This window comes from Schistocerca americana, chromosome 7, assembly GCF_021461395.2.
Source record: "Schistocerca americana isolate TAMUIC-IGC-003095 chromosome 7, iqSchAmer2.1, whole genome shotgun sequence".
In the NCBI taxonomy this organism is placed as follows: Eukaryota; Metazoa; Arthropoda; class Insecta; order Orthoptera; family Acrididae; genus Schistocerca; species Schistocerca americana.
This window is the reverse complement of record NC_060125.1, coordinates 86,939,575-86,950,733: the sequence shown is the minus strand read 5'-3', so window position 1 is coordinate 86,950,733 and position 11,159 is coordinate 86,939,575. Positions and strand designations below refer to the sequence as shown.

The window sequence follows — 11,159 nt, the reverse complement described above, 5'->3', positions numbered from 1 at the left end:
CAGAATATTGCTTACTATTAGGTGGGTGGGTAGGGTAACTAATGAGGAAGTTCAGAAACGCACTGGCGAGAAAAAAGTATGATGAGACAACTTGACTAAGAAAACGTTAGGACGCAATCTGAGGCATCAAGAAATGTGGGGGAAACTGCTCAAGAGGGGCGGGGAGGGGTGGGAGAGGACAGTTGTGCAGAGAGGCAAAGGACTGACTACAGTAGCAGTTTCAAGTGGATCCGAAGGAGTTGGATAAAAATATGGAAAGAGCGTAAGAAATGCATTGGAAGGTCCAACGCTACCGACCGGCCACAGTGTCATTCTCAGCCAAAAGACGTCACTGGATGCGGATATGGAGGGGTACGTGATCAGCACACCGCTCTCCCGGTCGTATGTCAGTTTACGAGACCGGAGCCGCTACTGCTCATTCAAGTAGCTCCTCGGTTTCCCTCACAAGGGCTGAGAGCACCCCGCGTGCCAACAGCGCTCGGCAGACTGGATGGTCACCCATCCAAGTGCTAGCCCAGCCAGACAGTGCTTAACTTCGGTGATTTGACGGGAACCGGTGTTACCACTGCGGCAAGGCTGTTGGCGTAAGAAATGCATACTTCAACATAAATGCAGACGCTGGCCAAACCTGCAGGTTGCACTGTCACGAACGCCACCTGTACGCTGTCGTCTACACGTTGCAACTGTCAGTCGTGTTGAGAAATGTGCTCTATGCAGTGTCGTGAGTGGATTACGTGGGAGCTAAGTGAAGTCGAGGGTGGTCAAACTGTTCGTGCTCGTACGGTGGGTACTTCGGTGGCCAAGGGAGACGATGTGTCTGGCGTTTCAAGAAGCGCTGTAGCGAAAATTTATACCGCGTAAACGAAACAGGAAAAAATATCGTGCCTTAAGTCAAAACGCGGACGAATGTGTGTACTGACAAGGGGGAGACCACGACGTTTGGAGCGCGGATTTACTGCAAACTTCGTACACTCGTAGTACTCCATTAGGACAACAAAATGTGTAAGCAGTAGCGTTATTGAGAAAATCGCAAGATAATTTCGGTCGAACAATATATACCTGTGGGTGGCCATTTTTATCATGAGCCGGCGGCAGCCAACCGGTTAGCGTTCAAGCCCCGTAACCATTGGCTCGCTGGATCGATTCCCGTTCGTTAGTTTTTTTTCAACACAGTCATTTTCTTTACTATTTATATTACAATTGATATAAAGGGAAAAATACGTGTAATCGGATGAACTTTTATTAAATTCAAAATATTATTTGGCAGTCTACAAATTTTTATCATCACAAATAATAGAATTTACTATCGACTAGTAAACGACCAAACGCATAAAGTGATACTGAAAATGTATGCTTGTCCGTGTCTTCAAAATTTTTCGTATTTAATCGAAAGAGAACGAGAAATTGCTTCTCGTGAAGACGCTGTTAAAATACAGTCGATACTGCATGACCAATTAGTAGCGCCGATATTTAAGGAAGTGCTTCGTTATGCATGGTTTGCCTCCAAATTATCGTGTGAAAGAGAGATTTTTGAAAATGTTAACGAGGTTTGTTTCCCCACGGAAAACCTCAAAAGACCTTGCGTACGCGGAAACATAGAATTTATTCAATGCAGCTGGTGCCGTTTAACTTTATGTTTTCCATGTTTTTTTTACGAAAAATACCATCCTGAAACATACTCGTAATGTCGAAAGTGACGATTAATTGTACATCTTTCGAAAGCCGTCTGTGCCGCTCATAGACTTGGAGGTAACAAGTCACTACGGGCTCCTTCCAGGTATGAGGGAATGCTCAAATCACGGACAAGCATAGATTTTCAGTATCACTTTATGCGTTTGGTCGTTTACTAGTCGATAGTTATGAATATTATATTATTTGTGATAATAAAAATTTGTAGAATGCCAAATAACATTGTAAATTTAATAAAAGTTCATCCGATTACACGTATTTTTTCCCATTATATTAATTGTAATATAAATAGCAAAGAAAATAACTGTGTTGAAAATAAAAAAACTAACGAACGAGAATCGATCCAGCGGCCCAATGATTACGAGACTTGTACGCTAACCACTCGGCTGCAGCAGCCTCGTGGTAAAAATGGCCACGCACAGGCATATACACTCCTGGAAATGGAAAAAAGAACACATTGACACCGGTGTGTCAGACCCACCATACTTGCTCCGGACACTGCGAGAGGGCTGTACAAGCAATGATCACACGCACGGCACAGCGGACACACCAGGAACCGCGGTGTTGGCCGTCGAATGGCGCTAGCTGCGCAGCATTTGTGCACCGCCGCCGTCAGTGTCAGCCAGTTTGCCGTGGCATACGGAACTCCATCGCAGTCTTTAACACTGGTAGCATGCCGCGACAGCGTGGACGTGAACCGTATGTGCAGTTGACGGACTTTGAGCGAGGGCGTATAGTGGGCATGCGGGAGGCCGGGTGGACGTACCGCCGAATTGCTCAACACGTGGGGCGTGAGGTCTCCACAGTACATCGATGTTGTCGCCAGTGGTCGGCGGAAGGTGCACGCGCCTGTCGACCTGGGACCGGACCGCAGCGACGCACGGATGCACGCCAAGACCGTAGGATCCTACGCAGTGCCGTAGGGGACCGCACCGCCACTTCCCAGCAAATTAGGGACACTCTTGCTCCTGGGGTATCGGCGAGGACCATTCGCAACCGTCTCCATGAAGCTGGGCTACGGTCCCGCACACCGTTAGGGCGTCTTCCGCTCACGCCCCAACATCGTGCAGCCCGCCTCCAGTGGTGTCGCGACAGGCGTGAATGGTGGGACGAATGGAGACGTGTCGTCTTCAGCGATGAGAGTCGCTTCTGCCTTGGTGCCAATGATGGTCGTATGCGTGTTTGGCGCCGTGCAGGTGAGCGCCACAATCAGGACTGCATACGACCGAGGCACACAGGGCCAACACCCGGCATCATGGTGTGGGGAGCGATCTCCTACACTGGCTGTACACCACTGGTGATCGTGGAGGGGACACTGAATAGTGCACGGTACATCCAAACCGTCATCGAACCCATCGTTCTACCATTCCTTGACCGGCAAGGGAACTTGCTGTTCCAACAGGACAATGCACGTCCGCATGTATCCCGTGCCACCCAACGTGCTCTAGAAGGTGTAAGTCAACTACCCTGGTCAGTAAGATCTCCGGATCTGTCCCCCATTGAGCATGTTTGGGACTGGATGAAGCGTCGTCTCACGCGGTCTGCACGTCCAGCACGAACGCTGGTCCAACTGAGGCGCCAGGTGGAAATGGCATGGCAAGCCGTTCCACAGGACTACATCCAGCATCTCTACGATCGTCTCCATGGGAGAATAGCAGCCTGCATTGCTGCGAAAGGTGGATATACACTGTACTAGTGCCGACATTGTGCATGCTCTGTTGCCTGTGTCTATGTGCCTGTGGTTCTGTCAGTGTGATCATGTGATGTATCTGACCCCAGGAATGTGTCAATAAAGTTTCCCCTTCCTGGGACAATGAATTTACGGTGTTCTTATTTCAATTTCCAGGAGTGTATTTGACTACTGAAATTACCTTGCGATTTTTTCAGTAACACTTGAGAAGTACGCGCTACTGCTGACACATTTTGTTGCCCTCATGGAGTACTACGAGTGTACGAAGTTTGCAGTAAATCCGCGCTCCAAACGTTGTGGCCTCCCCTTGTGAGTGATCGTGACAAACGCTCATTAAGAAGGATTGCAACGAAAAATAAGAGAGTGACAGCTGCAAATGTCGTTGCATAGCTGAGTGTCCCAATCGCGAACGTTGCCAACACCAAAACATGAAGTCAGCTCTATAAGCTGGGAAATGCAAGGCGAGATGGAATTCTAACAGCACTCATCAGTTATGCAGATACCCGTAACAGGAAAACCTGCTGCCGGAGCCATGAGACTTGCACACTGTTTCCAACTACTGTACGAGTCTGTGTCCCAAGATGACGTCCCAACATGACGGGTTTTCGGCGATGACTTGAGCAGCCTTATCGTGGTATTCCATGGGCGCCGTGGTTAGCCTACAAGGTAGCACTACTGCCAAGGATTATATGGCGATTCTCACTGACCAGGTCCGTCCTACGGCACAACGTTTGTTCTCCAACGGTGATGCTGCGTTCCAAGACGACCGGACCCCTGTTCCTACAGTTCGCATCACCCAGGACAGTGGTCACCAGGTTGAATTGTCGCATCTGCCCCTGCCAGCACAGACACCGGATTTCAATATTATTGAACCTTTTCGGTCTACTTTGGAGACAGGGGTGCGTAGTCGCTATACACATCATCGTTACCTAATCCTGCCACTGTTTTGCAGGGAGAACGAGAAGCTGTTGTGAATGCCAACGATTTGTAACATTACTGATGGGAAAGTGAGTAAATACTGTTATCTAAGACCGCTAAATAGTACTGTTCACTTTGAGCTCTCATCATTAAGTAGTCTCACCAAAGATGAATAATAAAAGAAGAAACCTTCACCAGACACTGAACACAATGCGCTTGTCCTGAAAATTTAAGTTGAAACTAATAAGAATGAAAATGTCAATTAAGTTCTTGGGTGATATAATTGGGCGGTTGAATTTAATACTTATCTTTCAGATCTTCATATCTGCTTTTCTGCTCATATCCCGCTTTCCGTAATACACTATGTGCTCAAAAGTAACCGAACACAAACAGAAACATACGTTTCTCATATTAGGTGCATCGTGCTACCACCTACTGCCAGATACTCCATATTAGCGACCTCAGTAGTCATTACACATCGTGAGAGAGCAGAATGGGGAGCTCCGTGGAACTCACAGACTTCCAAAGTGGTCAGATGAATGCATGTCACATCCACAGTGATAAACATCCCTAGGTCCACAGTTTCCGATGTGGTAGTGAAGTGGAAACGTAAAGTGCCACGTGCAGCACAAAAGCTTACAGGCCGTCTGTTGACTGACAGACACCGCCGACAGTTGAAAGAGTTGTAATGTGTAATAGGCAGACATCTATCCAGAACATAACACGGAAATTCCAAACTGCACCAGGATCCACTGCAAGTACTATGACAGTTAGGTGAGAAAACTTAGATTTCATGGTCGAGCGGCTGCTCATAAGCCACACATCACGCCGGTAAATTCCAAACGACGCCTCGCTTGGTGTAAGGAGCGTGAACATTGGGCAACTGAACAGTGGAAAAACGTTGTGTGGAGTGACGAATCGCGGTACACAATGTGCCAATCCGATGGCAGGGTGTGGGTATGGCGAATGCCCGGTGAACGTCATCTGCCAGCGTGTGTAGTGCCAACAGTAAAATTGGGAGGCGGTGGTGTTGTGGTGTAGTCGTGTTTTTCTTGGAGGGGGCTCGCACCCCTTGTTGCTTTGCGTGGCACTATCACCACACAGGTCTATATTGATATATTAAGCACCTTCTTGCTTCCCACTGTTGAAGAACAATTCGAGGATAGCGATTCCATCATTCAACGCGACCGAGCACCCGTTCATAATGCACGGCCTGTGGCGCAGTGGTTACACGACAATAACATCCCTGTAATGGACTGGCCTGCACAAGGTACTGACCTGAATCCTACAGAACACCTTTGGGATGTTCTGAAACACCGACATAGTGCCTGGCTTCACTGACCGACATCGATACCTCTTCTCAGTGCAGCACTTCGTGAAGAATGGGCTGCCATTCTCTATGACACCTTCCAGCACCTGATTGAAAGTGGAAGCTGTCATCAAGGCTAATGGTGGGCCAACACCATACTGAATTCCATCATTATCGATGGAGGGCTCCACGAACCTATAAGTCATTTTCAGCTACGTGCCCGGATGCTTTTGATCGCATAGCGTATGTTGCTGTAACAAACTGTAGAAATTTTGCCACATCGTAGAAATCATGAATGAAAGTTCAGGAGTTGATATGGATTCTTTTTATTACGGAGTAGGTGGTGCGCAGTAATGAACATTTGGTGTTACAAACCGACTACATCTTGACTCGCTAATAACTGGCTACAACCGGCGTAATGACCGTTCTCTTAGACGTCTATTTATACTTTTAGTAACAATCAATGGCATTTTTTAAGACTCAAATTGACAAAATTACAAAAGAAAGTTGATACACAATGGTAAACTTTGGAGAGTGTAATTTAGGTACCTCATTTCCTGATGAGTATTTTCTCTGCCTCGTGATGACTGGGTGTTGTGTGATGTCCTTAGGTTAGTTAGGTTTAAGTAATTCTAAGTTCTAGGGGACTGATGACCATAGATGTTAAGTCCCATAGTGCACAGATCCATTTGAACCTGATGAGTATGTGTAAATAGTTTGTGAAATAAACAATTTAGAAAAATAAAGAAAGGTAACATACAAAAATGGGAATTACATTTGATTAATTTATAAGCGAAATATAAGAATCTTCGTTTCCCTAACATGAAGTGGAGCTGCTATCAATTAATAGTAGCCACTTAGTTCAAAATGATCGATAGGGCTGAAAATCTGTATATGTTTACATTCGTAATAAAGAATGGCATAATTTCTCTTTAATTATTGTAGCAAGTAGTTTACATTGCTGATCTACTATACTGCAAACTTCGATGAAATAATGCATGGCTGTACTATGGGACTTAACATCTGAGGTCATCAGTCCCCTAGAACTTAGAACTACTTAAACCTAACTAAACTAAGGACACCACAGACATCCAAGCCCGAGGCAGGATTCGAACCTGCGACCGTAGCGGTCACGCGGTTCCAGACTGAAGTGCCTAGACCGCTCGGTCAAATCGGCCGGCGCATACAGTGTGAATAGAATCTGAGGTAAATGTAAATTCTAGTGAACATTGGTAGTCATTACAGAATTTGGCTAATTATTGGCTTCAATGTAAACAAAAAATATTCCTACTAATTACAGAGTCTGGATATTAAGCATGTTTCAAAGTGATTTAGTAATGGTGTTGTGTACATAGTTCCGCGTAGTCAGCACGTACACAACTTTCCCACTAGAGCGCGCCCCACTAAGCACAACAGCGCAGGCGCAGCACTCGTCCGTCTCGGCACTACGAGATGGCGCTGCCATAGAGACGGACCAAATTCTGCTTCCGCCGATCCGCGTATTAATATGTAATGCAGCCAATAAGATTGCTGCCAACATAGAACCTTTTCTCCTCGCAGATCACACTCGCGCAGTGATACATGAACGCGTGAGGTATTATAACGAGTGTACAGACCTCCGATTAGTCAGTCTGCATTTGTCTGCGTCAGCGTGCACCAGTCTGCATTAGTCTGTACCAGTCTGTACAAGTTCTACATTTGTGTGTACCAGTCTATAGTCAAGTTTCAGTCTGCGCCTAATAAGATTATCATATTCCTGTACATAGCCATGAAGTAAAATGTATAGACACTTTTGTCAAGTATCAGAGATATATTTGAGAATAAGATTAACGTACCAATACCAAAGGAACTTCAGATTGTCAATTGTAAATAGCATCCAGAACCAAGTTATGTAATTTTTATGCTTTTTATTATTTTAATAAATGTGTGTGAAAATTAATCAAGTTCTGTTTAAAGTTGCTCACCGTCAATCTGCTACTCTAAGCGTGCAAGTGGCATTTCTATCGTCTGACCTAACGGCAGAAGATAAACACGCCACGATAAGACCACGAGACATATTGCTGACACTCGCCTACTTCGTTAGAGCGACAAGTCAAATAGTCTGATGGTGTGTGTAGCGAAGGTCTTACAGTACGCACACCACAAATGGGCTTTCTATTTGGCTTCTGACTAGAGCTTCCTTATTAACTGTAGCGTAATTCGCATAGTAATTGCAATATTGGAATGATTGACAATATTTTATTTGCGTATCTGAGGCTTTAACGGCTCTTCGGACTGTGTTCCGTATCAGGGTTTCCTACACCGTATTAGGTATGACAGTGTGTTGTGTTTGTGATCTTTCAACAATTTTGTCCACCCCCTGTAGGGCAGAGTGTTTACGATGAGATAAAAAGGCTTGCACAGAACAGACTGGCGTGCAGAGTAGCCTCAGGACAGTCCTTGGACTGAAGACCACAACAACAACGAAGTAGCGACCTGGGCCACGTTTTGCAGGGCAGCGTCCTCGGACGCCACGGCGCAGATAGCCTGCTGTGGTAGGAAGCCAACTGCCCGGTTTGTTGTGTGTCGCGTGTCGCTGGCTGCGAGGCCGCACTGTCCACCCCTGCGGTGGCGCCGCGTCTCAATTGTTTGATTGCCGGCGGCGGCGGCTCCGCAGATGGCCGCACAGGAAGCTGCGGGCGACACACACACACACACACACACACACACACACACACACACACACAACGACACGGGCGAGGAACCGGAACACACACGTGCTCCCGCACACGTAGCGTTGCTACCAGCCAGTGTCAACTGGATGTGTCCTGGGCGATATCAGATTACGCTGTCCACAGGCAGCATGCTAGGCGAAAGAATTAGTCGGGCTCCATCGAAACTACCTGCGACAACCCGTGACTGTAACACCTGTTGGTTCTGCAGCATCTGTATCACTAAAACTGCTAAAGTGACTTGGCCTTGCGTGCAGGTGGCATGTCAAGCGCCATTCAGGGGCAGCAAAAATTTGATATTTCCGTTATTATTTCCGTAGAATACAGCGACAGAACAAAAATCCAGCACCAAGAAGGAGTTGCGCGAGATAAACGAAAGTTGGCACACGTGTTCCTACAGCTGAAACACGACGTCTATTCATATTTCGCGCCAGTTGCATAAGAGTGCCGTTAGTAGCGCCACTATGAGTAAAAAATCAGGTTTGCTTCAGTTACGCGCTGTAAGGATCGTGAGCATACGTTACCTTTCAGACTGGACGTAGTGAGTCGATGCTGGTGAAGACTGCTTTATGACGACGAAGATGCCATTATAGACAGCTCGCCGGCCGGGGTTGCCGAGCGCTTCTAGGCGCTACAGTCTGGAACCACGCGACCGCTACCGTCGCAGATTCGAATCCTGCCAAGGGCATGGATGTGTGTGATGTCTTTAGGTTAGTTGGGTTTAAGTAGCTCTAGGGGACTGATGACCTTAGAAGTTAATTCCCACAGTGCTCAGAGCCATTTGAACCAATATAAACAGCTTACTGAGTTCGAACGAAGTCACCTAATAGAGCTACGACAAGCAGAATGTTCCTCCCGTGATATCTGAGAAAAATGTGGCAGGAATGAAGCCACTGGACATGGTTGCTGGTAGCGGTGGTCACGGGGAAGGTACGGGGCCAAGAAGACAGGGTTGTGGATGGCCACGTGCCACAACCGAGAGGGAAGACCGTTTGGCGTTGCGGCGCATCGTACTGCGTCTGCAGCAGCAATTCTAGCACCAGTGACATAACGAACAAGTAAGTTATTTCGAGGACAGTTCAGAGCCAGATGCCCTGTAGCGTGTATTCCACTGACCGCAAACCACCATCATTTGTGACTTCAGTGGTTTCAAGCGAGGGCACGTTAAAGGGTGGATTGTCATCCGCTGTGTTATATGATGAAAGCCAGTTCTGACTCGATACCAGTGATGGCTCTGGAACCAACCCGTTTGCATCCTATACACACTGAACCTGCACCTGGAGTTATTGTCTGGGATGTAATTCATATGACAGCAGGAGCACTCTCTTCGTTATCCCACGCGCCCTGACTGCAAATTTATATGTCAATCTGGTGATTCGACCTACTGTACTGCCATTCATGAGCATCATTCCATGGGTATTTTTCAACAGGATAACGCTCGCCCAATACCGCTGTTGTAACACAACGTGCTCCGCAGAGTGTCGACATGTTGCCTTGGCCTACTCGATCACCAGATCTGTCTCCAATCGTGCATGTATGGCTCATCGTCAGATGACAACTCCGGCGTCGCCCGTAACCGGCATTAACTGCTCCTGCAATGACCGACCACGTGCAACAGGCACGGAACTCCATCCCACAAACTGACATGCGGAACCTGTACGACACAGATGCATGTACGTTTGCATTTGGAATTCTGGCAGTGACACTAGTTATTAATGTACCAGCAGCCAGCAGGAGTGGCCGTGCGGTTCTAGGCGCTACAGTCTGGAGCCGAGCGACCGCTATGGTCGCAGGTTCGAATCCTGCCTCTGGCATGGATGTGTGTGAAGTCCTTAGGTTAGTTGGGTTTAATTATTTCTAAGTTCTAGGCGACTGATGACCTCAGAAGTTAATTAGCATAGTGCTCAGAGCCATTTCAACCATTTTTGTACCAGTATTTGAAATTTCCAATGGTTTTCTCGCCCTTACATTAACCTGTTATCTTGAAGCGTTAATCACTTAAATATTTTACCTAGATAAATAATGTATTCCTGAAGTTTCATTACCCCTGATTAATTGTTTCTTTGTGTTGGGATTCTTTTTCCGTCAGAGTATGAAACACTTTTTCCTGGAACACAAAACTGAGACACTATTAAACTGTGGCAAGGCATGAAACATTGTATGTAGGAGATACTCTTAAACTAACGAGATTTTTGTAGTGACTTGGCAAGACAGCCAAGCCACTTGGAGGTAGCCGAAAGGCACGCGTTTAAGCTCACGCAGACTGGCGTGAGGTCTGGAACATGACAATGTCTTGAGAATTGCAAATAAAGTACGAAGATCTTGGAATACTTAACTTTAATCCATAATTGGTGTACATCGCTCTTGATGATACATAAAACAATCTCAATATAAAATGGTAATGGCGCGTTGCTAGGTCGTAGCCAATGACGTAGCTGAAGGCTATGCTAACTATCGTCTCGGCAAATGAGAGCTAGCAAAGTCATCTGTACAACTGGGGCGAGTGCTAGGACGTCTCTCTAGACCTGCCGTGTGGCGGCGCTCGGTCTTCAATCACTGACAGTGGCGACACGCGGGTCCGTCGGATACTACCGGACCGCGGCCGATTTAAAGGCTACCACCTAGCAAGTGTGGTGTCTGGCGGTGACACCACAATTTTAATATCTTGAAATACTGGAAAAAGTTGAAAGAAGAATTCTAAACAAATTACCGGGGTCTGGAAGTGATAGTAACGTTCAATACAAATTAAGGTCAATCAGAGAGCTCTATTTGAGAATGAGGAAGCTAACTGATGTAATGAGGGAAAGAAGACAACAGTTTTGTGGACACATATTCCGAATGG

General features: G+C 46.7%; 1 pseudogene; it reads right to left on the bottom strand.

The window, feature by feature from the left end:
* Nucleotides 1-466: 466 nt before the first annotated feature.
* On the bottom strand, nt 467-584 carry LOC124623441 (annotated as a pseudogene).
* Between the last annotated feature and the right edge of the window lie 10,575 nt (nt 585-11,159).